This window comes from Bombina bombina, chromosome 3, assembly GCF_027579735.1.
Source record: "Bombina bombina isolate aBomBom1 chromosome 3, aBomBom1.pri, whole genome shotgun sequence".
Taxonomy (NCBI): Eukaryota; Metazoa; Chordata; class Amphibia; order Anura; family Bombinatoridae; genus Bombina; species Bombina bombina.
The window spans coordinates 193,281,389-193,297,892 of NC_069501.1; the positions used below are offsets into that span (position 1 = coordinate 193,281,389).

Consider the following 16,504-nt stretch of genomic DNA (forward strand, 5'->3'; position numbering starts at 1 on the left):
GAGGTTATACCTATTTGTTTATTTGGTTTATGATCAATGGTGATCACTTTTATCTTATTGAATTTATTATAGATTTGATTAGTATTGCATTGTATTGTATTTTATTGCTCATCGTTCATAATTTTGGTACATTTATCACTTTACAGTAAATATATAATTTTGAGATTTTTAATATGAGCCTCTTTAGGTCTCTTCACTAAGTTATGAATCTATATATTTATATATCTGCTTCATATATGGTCTTATGATTTGCACCTGAGTTGTTTTTCTTGGACCAATTCTTAGTTTATTGGTTGTATATTAGTTGATTAGTCTTATTTTTATACTATCTAATCACCATTGATTATATATTTTTATACTCAGCTGTTATTTTAGTGTGGTTAATAAAATTCACACTTTTTACTATTACTACCTGCTCCGTTTTGTTTGTATCCTGATTGCGGACCTACCTGAGCCTGTGTCATCTAGGCGTGCCTACCTATACGACTTTCTGGTTGGCTGTGAGTACGCTGGGCCGGTCACTGCTGTAATCCCTGACGCAACTTGACGCTGGAGCCTGGGCATTGCACCTGAGTCTTTCAGGCGACTCTTTGGTCCCGTACTGCTTGGATAGGCACTCCGGTTGTGCCTCTTCACTTGTGAGTAGCTTTTTGGAGGGGGGCTCTGACCCACAGGCTACTTTGTATCTACTTTATTACCCTATGTTGCGCCTCTTGTATTTCTTTTCACCATAGGACTCTATCTTCTTTGATATGACGAAGAGTGCTGCTGGATCTTGATTCTAACTATCTTCACCATTACACTAGCGCACCTCCCCTGGATCGTAGGAACCTTATGTTAAGTTAAATCGTTTTTCAGATTCACTAACTAATTTGCCAAATCTAAATGATTTCTTTAACTAATGAAAACGAAACAAAACAATTTTTTTGCTGTGCACATGTCTATTGAAGATTGTTTCTTTGTACATAATTAATATATATTTCCTTTTCAATTAATTCAAGTTTGTTGTGCAAATACTTAAAGTCATCTTGTGTTTTTTGTTGTTACTTTTAAGTAACACAAGTTATGTATACAATAAGTCTAGGACTACTGGCATTCTTACATTTGGAATGGTACAAATACTTTAAAAAAGATTTTGTACAGGCTTTTCCCTTAAAACAAAATATGTGTAGCCTATGCAAAATAAAATCATGTTGACTTAAAGATTCAGGGCTAGATTACAAGTGGAGCATTAAATGGTCATACTGTTTATTCATAGCGTAATCTCTAGCACCTGATTGGCCCAGGCATTCACCTATCAGAAGAGAGGTGTGTTACGCTATCACCAATAGGCTTGGAGGTTTATCACCCTGAGTTATCCGCAAGAAATCTTCAGCCTTTGGGTGTTTCACGTTACAGCTAATTAAGATCAACTTTGAAGATGGTTTGTTTTTAAACCCCATGTTTGAGGAGTAAGGTACCTTACATATTCATAACTGTCAGTAACTAGCGGTCTGAGTGACCTACCAGCGCTTATACTCCGTGGTTTTTTATACTCATAGGGAGATGTCCCTACATCCCATATTTTATGTTATATTTCTTATGTGGTATATACCTCGCATATTATTATTGTCATTTATGAGTTTGAATCTGGTTTTAGATTTACCTTGCTGGTTTTAGACATACCGTTTTAGATATATAATAAGAATAAAATATTTTTTTTATTTAACTTAACATCGAATAGACCCTGGTTATTAATAGATTAAATTGCTCTTTATCAGTAATTTATGAGTAGCTTAAGCAATCATTTCAACATTTGACTTTTATGTAGTTTATATTCAAGCTACCTTATAGCGCCAGATCTTTTTTGTTTTTAGACATTTTTGTGCCTTAACTTAACTACTGGGAGGAGTAGTCTTTTAGATCTTGGCCTTTTGAATATATTGTTAGCGCCAATATCACTAGCTAAACACACATTCATATCTCTGATGCTATCTGTAACAGCATCAGAACGAAGCTCCCTTAGGAGCCAATGGAAGCGTGCTTTCGTGAGCGCAATGCTTCCCTGCAATGAGAATGTGAGCTTGCGTTTGCATTGTTGTAAACTTATAATAACAGCGCACCATAGCATGTGCTGGTATTACAAAGTGGAGCACAAATATCGCTTTAGCTAAAGCGATATCTTGCGCCCCACTTGTAATCTGGCCAGTGTTGATGACTGACTGCTTTATGTGTTTAAATTCAAATGTTCTCACTTTAAAAGGACATGAAACCCATTATTGCACTTTCAGGATTCAGATAGCGCATTCAATTTTAAACAACTTTACTATTAACTTCTATTATGTACTGCTTCCTTCTCTTGGCATATCTTGTTTAAGGAGGAACAATGCACTACTGGGAACTAGCTGAACACATCAGATGAGCCAATGAGAAGAGACATACAGGTGCAGCTCCCAGTAATGCATTGGTACTCCTGAGTCTTCCTATGTATGATTTTTAAGAAAGCATACTAAGGGAATTAAGCAAGGTAATAGAAGTACAAGAAGTACAACTTGGGACAGTATGGAAAAGGCAAAAAAAAAAGGAAAAAAAAAGTCATTTGAAAACCCAATTCACCCTGTACTATATTTAAAACACATTATTAACACATTATTTGATGTGTTAATTTGTGAATTTTATGTATTTTTTAAAAAATCTGATGACTGCAACACACTCCAAAAAAGTTGGGACAGTCGACAGTTTACCACTGTGTAACATCACTTTTTCTTTTAATAACACTTAGTAAGCATTTGGGCACTGAAGACACCAGTTGGTTAAGTTTAGTAAGCAGAATTTCCCCCCATTCATTCATTAGTCTTCAGCTGCGCAACTGACAGGGCCTTTGTTTTCTTATTTTGCGTTTCTCAATGCGCCACACATTCTCAATCGCAACCATGTGTAGAATGTGGTTTGGCGTTGTGCTGCTGGAAAATGCAAGGACATCTCTGGATAAGCCGACTTCTGGATGGCAGCATATGTTGTTCCAAAATATATACATATCTTTTTGCATTAATGGTGTCCTCACAAATGTGCAAGTTACCCATGCCATGGGCACTGACACCCCCCCATACCATGACAGATGCTGGCTTTTGGACTTGATGCTGATAACAGCTTGGATGGTCCTTTTCCTCTTTGGTCCGGAGAACATGAAGGCTGTTTTTTCCAAAAACTATTTGAAATGTTGAATTGTCAGACCACAAAACACGATTCAACTTTGCTACTGTCTATCTCAAATTAGACCGAGCCCATAGAAGTCGGCGGTGCTTCTGGACAGTGTTGATGTATGTCTTTTGCTTTGCATAGTAAAGTCTTAACTTGCATCTGTGGATGCAGCGGTGAATGGTGTTGGTTGAGCACATGTCAGGATATCCATTACAGACTCATGACGGTTTTTGAGACAGTGACGTCTGAGGGATCGGAGATCACGCACATTCAGAAATGGTTTTCGGCCTTGCCCTTTACGCACCGAGATTTAACCGGATTCCTTGAATTTTTTAATTATATTGTGCACTGTAGAAGGTGAAATGCCCAAAATCTTACCGATTTGTCTTTGGGAATATTGTTCTCAAAGTGTCGGATTATTCGCTGATGCATCTAATGGCAGATTGGTGAGCTTCGACCCATCCTTGCTCTTGAAGGACTAGGTTTTTTTTTGAGGCTCCTTATATACTATGATTACTCAATTGCCTCACCTGTTTCACATCACCTTCTAATTTCAACTTGTCACATCGCTATTAGTCCTAAATTGTCACTGTACCAACTTTTTTGGAACGTGTTGCAGTCATCAGAATTGAAATGAGTGTATATTTTCACAAATACATTAAATTCACAAAGTAAAAATCAAATAATGTGTTAATAATGTATTTTCAATAAAGTACAGGGTGAATTGAATTTTCAAATTACTTTTGGGTTTCATATCCTTTTATAGTAACAAACCAAGATGTTCAATTAGCACTTCAATATCAATTTGCTTTGCTCTTTAATTAACATTTTTTAAATTATCCTGGCTATTTTAAAACAAAGATTTAGTAGGAGCTGTAAAATTGGGATAAAATGTTATGCATTTAATAATAAAGACTTGTTTACTACAGTCACCCTGCATTCTTTTTAAATTGATAACTTCTTTAACTTCTGCCATGTTGTAATTACAATGTAGTTACCAGAAACTACATTGGATTTAGTATTCTAATATATATATATATATATATATATATATATATATATATATATATATATATATATATATATATATATATATATATATACACTATACAAGAATCCCAGCCACTGAGTCTTATAATTCAACACAGTATTTTAATCTTTCAACAAAGGACTATAATACAGTGTAGTATTTCACACCATGTAATAATGACATTGAAAAGTGTTTGATGAAAGTTCATTAAGATCCACACATACCCCATCCACCAAATGGGGTATGTGTGGAATGGGGTGGATGGGGTATGTGTGGATCTGAATGAACTTTTATCAAACACTTTTCAATGTCATTATTACATGGTGTGAAATACTACACTGTATTATAGTCCTTTGTTGAAAGATTAAAATACTGTGTTGAATTATAAGACTCAGTGGCTGGGATTCTTGTATAGTATATTATTATTTAGTCTAGGACCGGACTTTGTCCCGTGCCTGAGCATACTACAGTTTTGAATTAGTAGGTTGTGCGGTCACTTTGAATAGCACATACAGTACAACTCCAAAAATCCGGACCCCGGAAATCCGGACAACCTGAGAATCCGGACTCCGGCGCGATCACAACTTCCGGGTGTTGGTTTCTCAAAGCGCATGCAAATTTCAGTGCGGGTGCGGCAAAAAGTGAAATCTGAGCTCCACAACTAGTACATGACCGGTACCTGTGCAGGTATTTAGCATCTTTACACTGCACAGTACCGTTACACAGTACTGTACCACCAATGTCTCCTAAAGTGGATAAACAGAAGCGTAGGAGAAACACTCTAAAATTGAGTGACAAACTTGAAATCATCAAAAAACTTGAATCAGGGGTTAGTGTTTCTGTTCTAATGGAAACATATGACATTGCAAAGTCTACCATTTATGATATAAAAAATGCCAAAAATAAAATTCTACAGTTTACAGCCTCATCTGAGCCTTACAACAAAATTGCAGAAAGAAAAAGTTTACATAAGCCAAAGTTAGAAAATCTTGATAAGGTTTTGCATGAATGGTTTTTGATTAAACGATCAGAAGGTATGGCAATTTCTGGGCCAATGCTTATCACCAAAGCAAAATCTTTTAAGGAGCAAATGAACATTGATTCTGAATGTAACTTTAGCAGTGGGTGGCTTAGGAATTTTAAAATGCGTCATGGTATTAGACAGCTAAATGTTGTTGGAGAAAGGCAGTCAGCTGATACACATGCTGCAGCAGATTATAGTGCAACATTTGAAAAAATTTTCATTGACTATGATCTCACACCTGATCAAATTTACAATGCAGATGAAACAGGTGTTTTCTGGAAATGTCTGCCCACTAAAACTCTGGCTGGAAACCAAGAACGAAATGCTAAAGGTTTTAATATGAATAAAGAAAGACTTACTGTCCTCACCTGTGCTAATGCTTCTGGACAGCATAAAATCAAGCTTCTGGTGATTGGCAAATATTAGCGCCCACGGGCATTTAAAGGAGTTTTGCACCTCCCTGTGACTTATAAAGCTCAAAAAAATGCTTGGATGGACAAAGACATTTTTTAAGATTGGTTTGTTAATGATTTTATTCCATCAGTCCGCCAGAACCTAACAAATTTGGGAAAACCTGCTAACACAAAGTGCTTGCTGCTTCTTGACAACTGTAGGGCTCACCCCCATGAATCAAAATTAGTGTCTGATTGTGGAAATATTTTTGCATCTTACTTGCTACCAAATGTTACATCACTAATTCAGCCCATGGACCAAGGAGTCATTAGGAACTTCAAATGCCATTATAAAAATGACTTTATGATGAAAATGTTAAACAAGGATGTTGATTCTATAGAATTTCAACGTAGCTTTACAATAAAAGATGCAGTGTTTTCTCTTGTAACTGCATGGAACACAGTCAAGCCTGTAACTCTTTTAAGAGCTTGGAGAAAGTTATGGCCAAATGTGATGCATGGAGAGCTAGAGTGTGAGGGAAATGAAGATCTTGAAGGGTTCCTTGTAGAGCAGAGAGCATCTGAAGTTAATGAACTCATGCAATCTGTCAAATTAGCCCAGGAAGACAACCCTCTATGCAAACTTAATGAAGAGGACCTAGAAGAGTGGATATGCATTGAAGATGATGTTGAGATTGCAGCCACTTTTACTGATCAAGAAATCATTGACAGCATCACAAATCCAGATTAGACAGAGGAGCACACTTCTGAAAAATCTGATGAAGAAGATGACAGACTTGAAACTGAAAAGGTATTTTGGGCTACTGCTGAAAAATGCATGGAAACCATTGTGAAATTTGTGGAACAAAACCATAGCTTTACACTCCAAGACGTCATGCAAGTGCACATGGTGCCAAATAATTTTATCACAAAGAAATTACAAAGTCGCAGACAATGTGACATACGAAGATATTTACAAAAAACAACAGAAGCATCTGCCATCCAAACTACCAATCAACTGCAGCAGCAAACACTCACAACACTCAATCCACAAACAGATCACCTTGCACAGCAGGAAGAAGAAAACATGTCATATGCAGGTACAGTACTGTACTTTATTTTAATACTGTAAAAATGAAACGCCTTACACAGTGCAGTATTTACTAAAAAAACATCTCTTTTTATCTTTTAAAACAGAGGAAACATCTGCTAATAGCCATCCTGCATCGCAGAAGCTCAGTTCACAAGCGGATCACCAGGTGTAGCAGGTGTTAGCATTCGGTGAACAAGCAGTTCAGCATGTACCGAAGAAATACCTGCAACAGAAAGGAATGTACATATGCATGTGTACAGTACTGTACTCTATTCTAGGCAATCTGTTCATTATTTAGTTACTGCATTAAAAAAATTTAAAAAAATTAACACATCTCCTTTATTATTTACAAGGTACTGTATTTTAGCATTGATGTCTGAGAATCCGGAAAATCTAAAAATACGGACTGGACAAATCCCCAAGCAGTCCGGATTTTTGGAGTTGTACTATATATATATATATATATATATATATTACATTACAATTCATAGATTACCGTGTACTCTATTTGATTTATTATCAACGTTGCCTACTTGCTTTATTTTAAGTTCCATTTTAGCCACATAACTATTTATTTTTGCAGCTACGTCAAATAGATGGAATGCTTGAGCGTGAGAGGCCCTGATCATTCACAAGTCTTCACATTCCTCTGACATTTCTAGTTATTTTATAATGTAATTCTTTTCATATGTATTAGCTAACAATTTCCTTACATAGAAGTAACACTTATGGTAGAAAATGCAGAACACTGGATTATTCTAAAAATGCTTAATTCAGGTACATACTCCTCAAATAACTTTTAATTTCAGTTGTGTTTATGTGGTTTAATCTAAATTTAAATGCACCGAATAATTTAAATCAATATATTTAATTGATGTCTCAAGCAAGACATTGATCCAATGTGCTCTAGCATATTTCTCATAGCGTTTTTAATGACATCATGCTGTATGTGGCTGGTCGTTATAACCTCAAACACTATAACACTGTACCTGCAGCTCTCTTTAAAAGCTATTCTCTTATAACCCATTACAGAAGCCAGTTGGAAAAGTATACTATGCAGAAGAGGTATATTTTCTTCTTAAACGGGAAGAGTCCACAGCTGCATTCATTACTTTTGGGTATTCAGAACCTGGCCACCAGGAGGAGGCAAATACACCCCAGCCAAAGGCTTAAATACCTTCCCCACTTCCCTCATCCCCCAGTCATTCTTTGCCTTTTCGTCACAGGAGGTTGGCAGAGAAGTGTCGGAAGATTTTTGATAGTCTCTTATGGAAGGTAGTACTCTTCGAAATGGGACTGGAGTTTTAAGTAATCCTGTCAGCCTCTCAGTGAGAGCATGGATGAATGTTAGAGTCCGGAGATGCAGGGAGAGTCTTTCTGCGTAACCATCCCGACTCATATTAACATCTCCTTAGCAATCAGCGTTGACGAGTTTCGCTGCCTGCTTTCTTCTCTCAAGTCCATGTCAAAAGTGAGGCTTCTATCTGTCACGCTTGAAGGGCTGTGTTCCTGTTCCCTGGTGTAGATTCCGGTAAGATCATTTCATTTTACTTTGATGATGTGATAAGTAATGTAAACGAAGAAGTCAGGGTCTCAGTGGGACTCCTTTATCTTTGTAAGGAATCAAGGGTTAATATCTCCTGAGGGGGGTTATTGAACAGGGGGGGGACTTTAATCATGTTTGTTATGTGATTCTGTCTGCTAATGTGTAGTGTCACTTGGGCTTGTGGCTAGTTCGGAACATAACAGCCTTTTCTTGTCAGGCTGTGCAGCCCTTGTAGGCCTTGGCATTCCTAAGCAGAGTTTTCTGTTTTTCTCGTACGTTATTAGTCTTTGGACTTGGTGGAAGTTGTCCCTAGGGCCTTAGGGCCTTCCAGAGTGGTTGTGTGGCTTCACTACTAACTATTACCCTTCTGTAGGTAGTTGTATCCCACTGCGGGTGTCCCAAGCTCCCTGGGTATGGGATGTTTTCATGTGTGTTCAGTGTCCAAGTTGTCTTGGATAGGACAGGTATTGCTTCGCCTATAGTTCAAGTCTACTCCGGATGGGGTAACCTAGGGTTCCTCAGGGGTTTTTAAATAGTTAAGCCGGCTCCAAGTTTTTGGGTGTGGGGTCTGTTTGTCCTGTCTTTGACTGTATTTTTGGGGGTCTGTATCCAGATCCCTTAGGTCTGGTTCTGGACAGCCCAGTTTCCTGATCCGGGACGTCTTCTGTTCCTATGGGAGTAATCTATCCCTTTGCAGGGAAATCTAGACTCGTCTGGGCCGGCCTTAGTGTCCGGATGGTTTTCATTCAGTATTTTACCTTTTTGAGCAGCTTTACGCTTCAGCCCCGCTGTTCTAGTCTGATGGTTAACTTAGCCGTCTAGTGAGCAGAAGGTTTACAATTTGAAATTCTTTTCCTCCCTTTGGGGGTGAAATTGACATTGCACTGTATCCACCTGGTGCTTGGAGGTACCCTTTATGCCTCTGTCAGTGGGGTTGCCCCCCTTGCCTGGTGTGTGTGATGACAGTGCGAAGGGATGGATTCTTTCTTCCTACAGATCTATATGATTCAGGGTACTTTTAATCCCTAAGTCTTTCGGTCATTATCAATAACTTTGGTGCTGGGTCCGTTACTGGAGCGAGAGTCAGTGATCTGTCTGATCTGTTGATCTTAGCCGCATATCATAGTTATGGTGAACTTTCTTTGAGTGAGAAGCTTTGCGGTGTCCCTTTTAGGAAGGTCCTGTCCTGCACTGTTTCGGAGTTCTTCTTCTGAAGAAGGTCCTGTACATTTTCATAGCTAGGGTGGCGACCTATGGTCGTTAAGTCCTTATTTGTAGCAGGACGCCTATGGCTTGGAGGAGCATATTCAGATATCTGATTCTGTTTATTTTCAGCATCTCCCGGGGACGGTTTCTCTATACTGGGTGCGAGTGTGCGCTCTGTGTAATGGAGGAATTTTTCTTTCCACCTTTTAAGTTCTCAGGACATTTCTTGGTCCTTTGGCCTAGGTAGAGGGGGCTTTACAAGTCCTCACTTGCTTTGCTTGGTCGGCAGGGTCCTTTCATAGATGCCCTGTTTAATCCTGGTTCACTCCTTTGGAGTTCCCTTTCTTGGTCCTAGTCCCTTTGGGTTCTGAGGGTCCTTTCGGACTCATTTAGCTGAGTCTCCTTCTTCCCCTCTGGGGGAATGTGGATGTTTCCCCTTTCTTTTGATCGGGGGTGAGTTTAATTTTGCAGGCTGCGTGCCTGCGGGACTTCATCTCCTCAGAGGCTTTTGGCTCAGTCGAGTCAAATAACCTGAGCGGTCTCTAGCAAGGGCCTTGCTGGTTTTAACTGTTGGGCAGTTATCTCAGCATTTTTCCTTTTTTTCCTTTGGCTTCTAGTGAAGCAGTTTTTTTCTGTCGGGAGTTTTGGATTTTAGGCTGTGGTGTCCTCAGAAGAGGCCGCCTTTTGTACCCGCACATTTTGCATTCAGTGTCCTCTATAGCTTGAATAGTAATGAATGCAGCTGTGGACTCTTCCTGTTTAAGAAAAAAAACTTAAATTATGCTTACCTGATAATTTACTTTTCTTCTGACGGGAAGAGTCCACTGCTCCCCACCTGCGTTGTATCTATGGGGTGGCTGTATTTTTTGTTTCTTCTGGCACCTTTTTCACCCTGATATTTCTGCCACTGTTCCTTGTTCCCTCAGCAGAATGACTGGGGGATGAGGGAAGTGGGGGAGGTATTTAAGCCTTTGGCTGGGGTGTCTCTTTGCCTCCTCCTGTTGGCCAGGTTCTAAATTCCCAAAAGTAATGAATGCAGCTGTGGACTCTTCCCATCAGAAGAAAATAAAATTATCAGGTAAGCATAATTTAAGTTGTTTTGTTTTGTTTGTTTTTTACACAGTTTTATCGTTATATAACTAGGGTGACCAGAAGTCCTTACGTTTTAGAGACAGTCCTGAATTTGGTCAGTCTGTTCGTAACTTTTTAAAGGGCTCAGCTATGCTGTCCCGGATTGTCGTGAGTTTGCCTAAATGTGTTTCTTCTCCCTTGCCCTAGTGTCTAAATGACAAGAACCAACTTGACTTTTCATAAATTCAGCTGCAGTTACTTTTTCAATCCAACATGGGTCACTGTTGCATATCACAGTTTACATTCTTAGCGACAGCAGGACGTAGTAGTTCAATTGTTCTTTGCCTTGGATGGCTTGGACGGAGGAGGGTAGAATGAGTCTGGTCCACGCTTTACTGGAAGTCTCCTCTTGCTTTTACTGACTAGACCAGGGTGACAGAGCTGGGGCAGTCCCTAGTGGCTGCAGGGTGAGGCAGGATAGCTATGGTGATTTTGATAGTGATGATGAATGTCTGTCTGCAGCTGCTATACAGGGACCATCTGTTCCAGGTAGGTGAAGTAGTTTAAATGCTATAGCAGGGCATAGTGATTATTAATGCCAGTCTGCTGCTGCTATATGGGGACCATCTATGATAAGTACAATGTGTGCAGATCTGTGAAAGTTCTATACTTATACTATAGCAGGGCATAGTGGTGATCAATTAACAAACATATGAATAGATTCCAGCCTCTGTTTAAAATAACCTTTATTCCTTCATTACATGGCCCATAGGAACAAACAACTACAACATTTTCTGGTCTACTACTGAAGGAATAAAGGTAATTTTAAAAAGAGCCTGGAATCTGTTTGTATGTTTGTTACCTGGAGAAGACTATGGGGCATATTTATGTAAGTGCGAGTCGACATGATACAATGTAGCGTATCATGTCCATTGCACATCGATAAATGCCAACACCATATGCTGTCAGCATTTATCATTGCACCAGCAGTTCTTGTGAACTGCTGGTGCAATGCCCCCCTCTGCAGATTCTTGGCCAATTGGCCGCTAACATGGGGTGTCAATCAACCCGATCGTATTCGATCAGGTTGATTTCTGTCCACTGCCTCAGAGCAGGCAGACAAGTTATGGAGTAGCGGTCCATTCAGAGTTTGAAAATTCTGCCCCTTGGCAGTCTGATTCTATGCACAGTACAGTGTTGAAAAATAGTGGGGATTAATGTCTGTATGCTGCTGGAAGCAATGATGTCACTGAAAGGGTATTTTTCCTCATAAACAGCATATGGTGTGCAGTTTTCCTGCAGATCTTGATAATTTGGGGTACTTTTAATCCCTAACGCCTAGATTTAGAGTTTGGCGTTAGCCGTCAAAACCAGCGTTAGAGGCTCCTAACGCTGGTTTTGGGCTACCGCTGGAATTTAGAGTCAGTCAGGAAAGGGTCTAACGCTCACTTTCCAGCCACGACTTTTCCATACCGCAGATCCCCCTACGCCATTTGCGTAGCCTATCTTTTCAATGGGATCTTTCTAACGCCGGTATTTAGAGTCTTGGCTGAAGTGAGCGTTAGAAATCTACCGACAAGACTCCAGCCGCAGAAAAAAAACAGGAGTTAAGAGCTTTTTGGGCTAACGCCGGTTCATAAAGCTCTTAACTACTGTGCTCTACAGTACACAAACACCCATAAACTACCTATGTACCCCTAAACCGAGGCCCCCCCACATCGCCGCCACTCAATTAAAATTTTTTAACCCCTAATCTGCCGACCGCCACCTACGTTATACTTATGTACCCCTAATCTGCTGCCCCTAACACCGCCGACCCCTATATTATATTTATTAACCCCTAATCTGCCGCCCCCAACGTCGCCGCTACCTACCTACACTTATTAACCCCTAATCTGCTGACCGCACCTCACCGCTACTATAATAAATGTATTAACCCCTAAACCGTCTCACCCCCGCCTCAATAACCCTATAATAAATAGTATTAACCCCTAATCTGCCCTCCCTAACATCGCCGACACCTAACTTAAATTATTAACCCCTAATCTGCCGACCGGATCTCGCCGCTACTCTAATAAATGGATTAACCCCTAAAGCTAAATCTAACCCTAACACTAACACCCCCCTAAATTAAATATAATTTAAATCTAACGAAATAAATTAACTCTTATTAAATAAATTATTCCTATTTAAAGCTAAATACTTACTTGTAAAATAAACCCTAATATAGCTACAATATAAATTATAATTATATTTTAGCTATTTTAGGATTAATATTTATTTTACAGGCAACTTTGTATTTATTTTAACCAGGTACAATAGCTATTAAATAGTTAAGAACTATTTAATAGCTAAAATAGTTAAAATAATTACAAAATTACCTGTAAAATAAATCCTAACCTAAGTTACAATTAAACCTAACACTACACTATCAATAAATTAATTAAATACAATACCTACAAATAACTACAATTAAATAAACTAACTAAAGTACAAAAAATAAAAAAGAACTGTTACAAAAAATAAAAAAATATTTACAAACATTAGAAAAATATTACAACAATTTTAAACTAATTACACCTACTCTAAGCCCCCTAATAAAATAACAAAGACCCCCAAAATAAAAAAATGCCCTACCCTATTCTAAATTAAAAAAGTTCAAAGCTCTTTTACCTTACCAGCCCTGAAAAGGGCCATTTGCGGGGCATGCCCCAAATAATTCAGCTCTTTTGCCTGCAAAAAAAAACATACAATACCCCCCCCAACATTACAACCCACCACCCACACAACCCAAACCCCCCTTAAATAAACCTAACACTAAGCCCCTGAAGATCTTCCTACCTTATCTTCACCATGCCAGGTTCACCGATCCGTCCTCCGAAGTCTTCATCCAAGCCTCCGAAGTCTTCATCCAAGCCCAAGCGGGGGCTGGCGATCCATAATCCGGCTGAAGAGGTCCAGAAGAGGCTCCAAAGTCTTCATCCTATCCGGGAATAAGAGGAGATCCGGACCGGCAACCATCTTGATCCAAGCGGCATCTTCTATCTGCATCCGATGACGAACGGCTCCATCTTGAAAACCTCCGGCGCGGATCCATCCTCTTCTTCCGACGTCCAACTGAAGAATGAAGGTTCCTTTAAGGGACGTCATCCAAAATGGCGTCCCTCGAATTCCGATTGGCTGATAGAATTCTATCAGCCAATCGGAATTAAGGTAGGAAAATTCTGATTGGCTGATGGAATCAGCCAATCAGATTCAAGTTCAATCCGATTGGCTGATTGGATCAGCCAATCAGATTGAGCTCGCATTCTATTGGCTGTTCCGATCAGCCAATAGAATGCGAGCTCAATCTGATTGGCTGATCCAATCAGCCAATCGGATTGAACTTGAATCTGATTGGCTGATTCCATCAGCCAATCAGAATTTTCCTACCTTAATTCCGATTGGCTGATAGAATCCTATCAGCCAATCGGAATTCGAGAGATGCCATCTTGGATGACGTCCCTTAAAGGAACCTTCATTCTTCAGTTGGACGTCGGAAGAAGAGGATGGATCCGCGCCGGAGGTCTTCAAGATGGAGCCGTTCGTCATCGGATGCAGATAGAAGATGCTGCTTGGTTCAAGATGGTTGCCGGTCCGGATCTCCTCTTCTTCCCGGATAGGATGAAGACTTTGGAGCCTCTTCTGGACCTCTTCAGCCGCCGCTTGATAGAAGACTTCAGCCGGATTATGGATCGCTAGCCCCTGCTTGGGCTTGGATGAAGACTTCGGAGGCTTGGATGAAGACTTCGGAGGACGGATCGGTGAACCTGGCATGGTGAAGATAAGGTAGGAAGATCTTCAGGGGCTTAGTGTTAGGTTTATTTAAGGGGGGTTTGGGTTAGATTAGGGGTATGTGGGTGGTGGGTTGTAATTTTGGGGGGGGGGTATTGTATGTTTTTTTTTACAGGCAAAAGAGCTGAATTATTTGGGGCATGCCCCGCAAATGGCCCTTTTCAGGGCTGGTAAGGTAAAAGAGCTTTGAACTTTTTTAATTTAGAATAGGGTAGGGCATTTTTTTTATTTTGGGGGTCTTTGTTATTTTATTAGGGGGCTTAGAGTAGGTGTAATTAGTTTAAAATTGTTGTAATATTTTTCTAATGTTTGTAAATATTTTTTTATTTTTTTGTAACTTAGTTCTTTTTTATTTTTTGTACTTTAGTTAATTTATTTAATTGTAGTTATTTGTAGGTATTGTATGTAATTAATTTATTGATAGTGTAGTGTTAGGTTTAATTGTAACTTAGGTTAGGATTTATTTTACAGGTAATTTTGTAATTATTTTAACTATTTTAGCTATTAAATAGTTCTTAACTATTTAATAGCTATTGTACCTGGTTAAAATAAATACAAAGTTGCCTGTAAAATAAATATTAATCCTAAAATAGCTACAATGTAATTATTATTTATATTGTAGCTATATTAGGGTTTATTTTACAGGTAAGTATTTAGCTTTAAATAGGAATAATTTATTTAATAAGAGTTAATTTATTTCGTTAGATTTAAATTATATTTAACTTAGGGGGGTGTTAGGGTTAGACTTAGCTTTAGAGGTTAATCCATTTATTAGAGTAGCGGCGAGATCCGGTCGGCAGATTAGGGGTTAATAATTGAAGTTAGGTGTCGGCGATGTTAGGGGGAGCAGATTAGGGGTTAATACTATTTATTATAGGGTTATTGAGGCGGGGGTGAGGCGGTTTAGGGGTTAATACATTTATTATAGTAGCGGTGAGGTGCGGTCGGCAGATTAGGGGTTAATAAGTGTAGGTAGGTAGCGGCGACGTTGGGGGCGGCAGATTAGGGGTTAATAAATATAATATAGGGGTCGGCGGTGTTAGGGGCAGCAGATTAGGGGTACATAGGGATAACGTAGGTGGCGGCGGTGTACGGAGCGGCAGATTAGGGGTTAATAATAAAATGCAGGTGTCAGCGATAGCGGGGGCGGCAGATTAGAGGTTAATAAGTGTAAGGTTAGGGGTGTTTAGACTCGGGGTACATGTTAGAGTGTTAGGTGCAGACTTAGGAAGAGTTTCCCCATAGGAAACAATGGGGCCGCGTTAGGAGCTGAACGCTGCTTTTTTGCAGGGTTTTTTTTTCAGCTCAAACTGTCCCATTGTTTCCTATGGGGGAATCGTGCATGAGCACGTTTTTGAAGCTGGCCGCGTCCGTAAGCACCGCTGGTATTTAGAGTTGCAGTTGCGGTAAATATGCTATACGCTCCCTTTTTGGAGCCTAACGCAGCCCTTCTGTGAACTCTAAATACCAGCGGTATTTAAAAAGTGCGGGGAAAAAAAAGCATGCGTAGCTAACGCACCCCTTTGGCCGCAGAACTCTAAATCTAGCCGTAAGTCTTTCGGACATTATCATTCACTTTGGTGCTGGGTCCGTTACTGGAGCGAGAGTCAGGGATCTGTCTGATCTGTTGATCTTAGCCGCGTATCATAGTTATTGTGAACCTTCTTTAAGTGAGAGGCTTTGCGGTGGATCCCTCCTCGGCAGGTAGTTTTCTCTACCGGATTCTGGGTTCGGTTCCTTCCTTTCCTGTCCCTTTTTGGGAAGGTCCTGTCCTGCACTGTTTCTGAGTTCTTCTTCTGAAGAAGGTCCTGTGCGGTTTCATAGCTAGGGTAGCGACCTGTGGTCGCTAAGTCCTTATTTGTAGCAGGACGCCTATGACTTGGAGGAGCATATTCAGATATCTGATGCTGTTTTTTCAGCTGCTCCCGGGACGGTTTGTATTTCGGTTGCTCTATTCTGGGTGCAAGTGAGCGCTCTGTGTAGGGGAGGGATTTTTCTTTCCTACTTTTAAGTTCTCAGGACATTTCTTGGTCTTTTGGTTTAGGTAGAGGGGGCTTTACAAGTCCTCCCTTTGCTTTGCTAGGTTGGCAGGGTCTTTTCATAGGTGCCCTGTTTCATCCTGGTTCAC

General features: G+C 39.8%; 1 pseudogene; it reads left to right on the top strand.

The window, feature by feature from the left end:
- The first annotated feature begins 4,949 nt into the window (after nt 1–4,949).
- Nucleotides 4,950–6,377, top strand: LOC128652272 (jerky protein homolog; annotated as a pseudogene).
- Nucleotides 6,378–16,504: the final 10,127 nt, after the last annotated feature.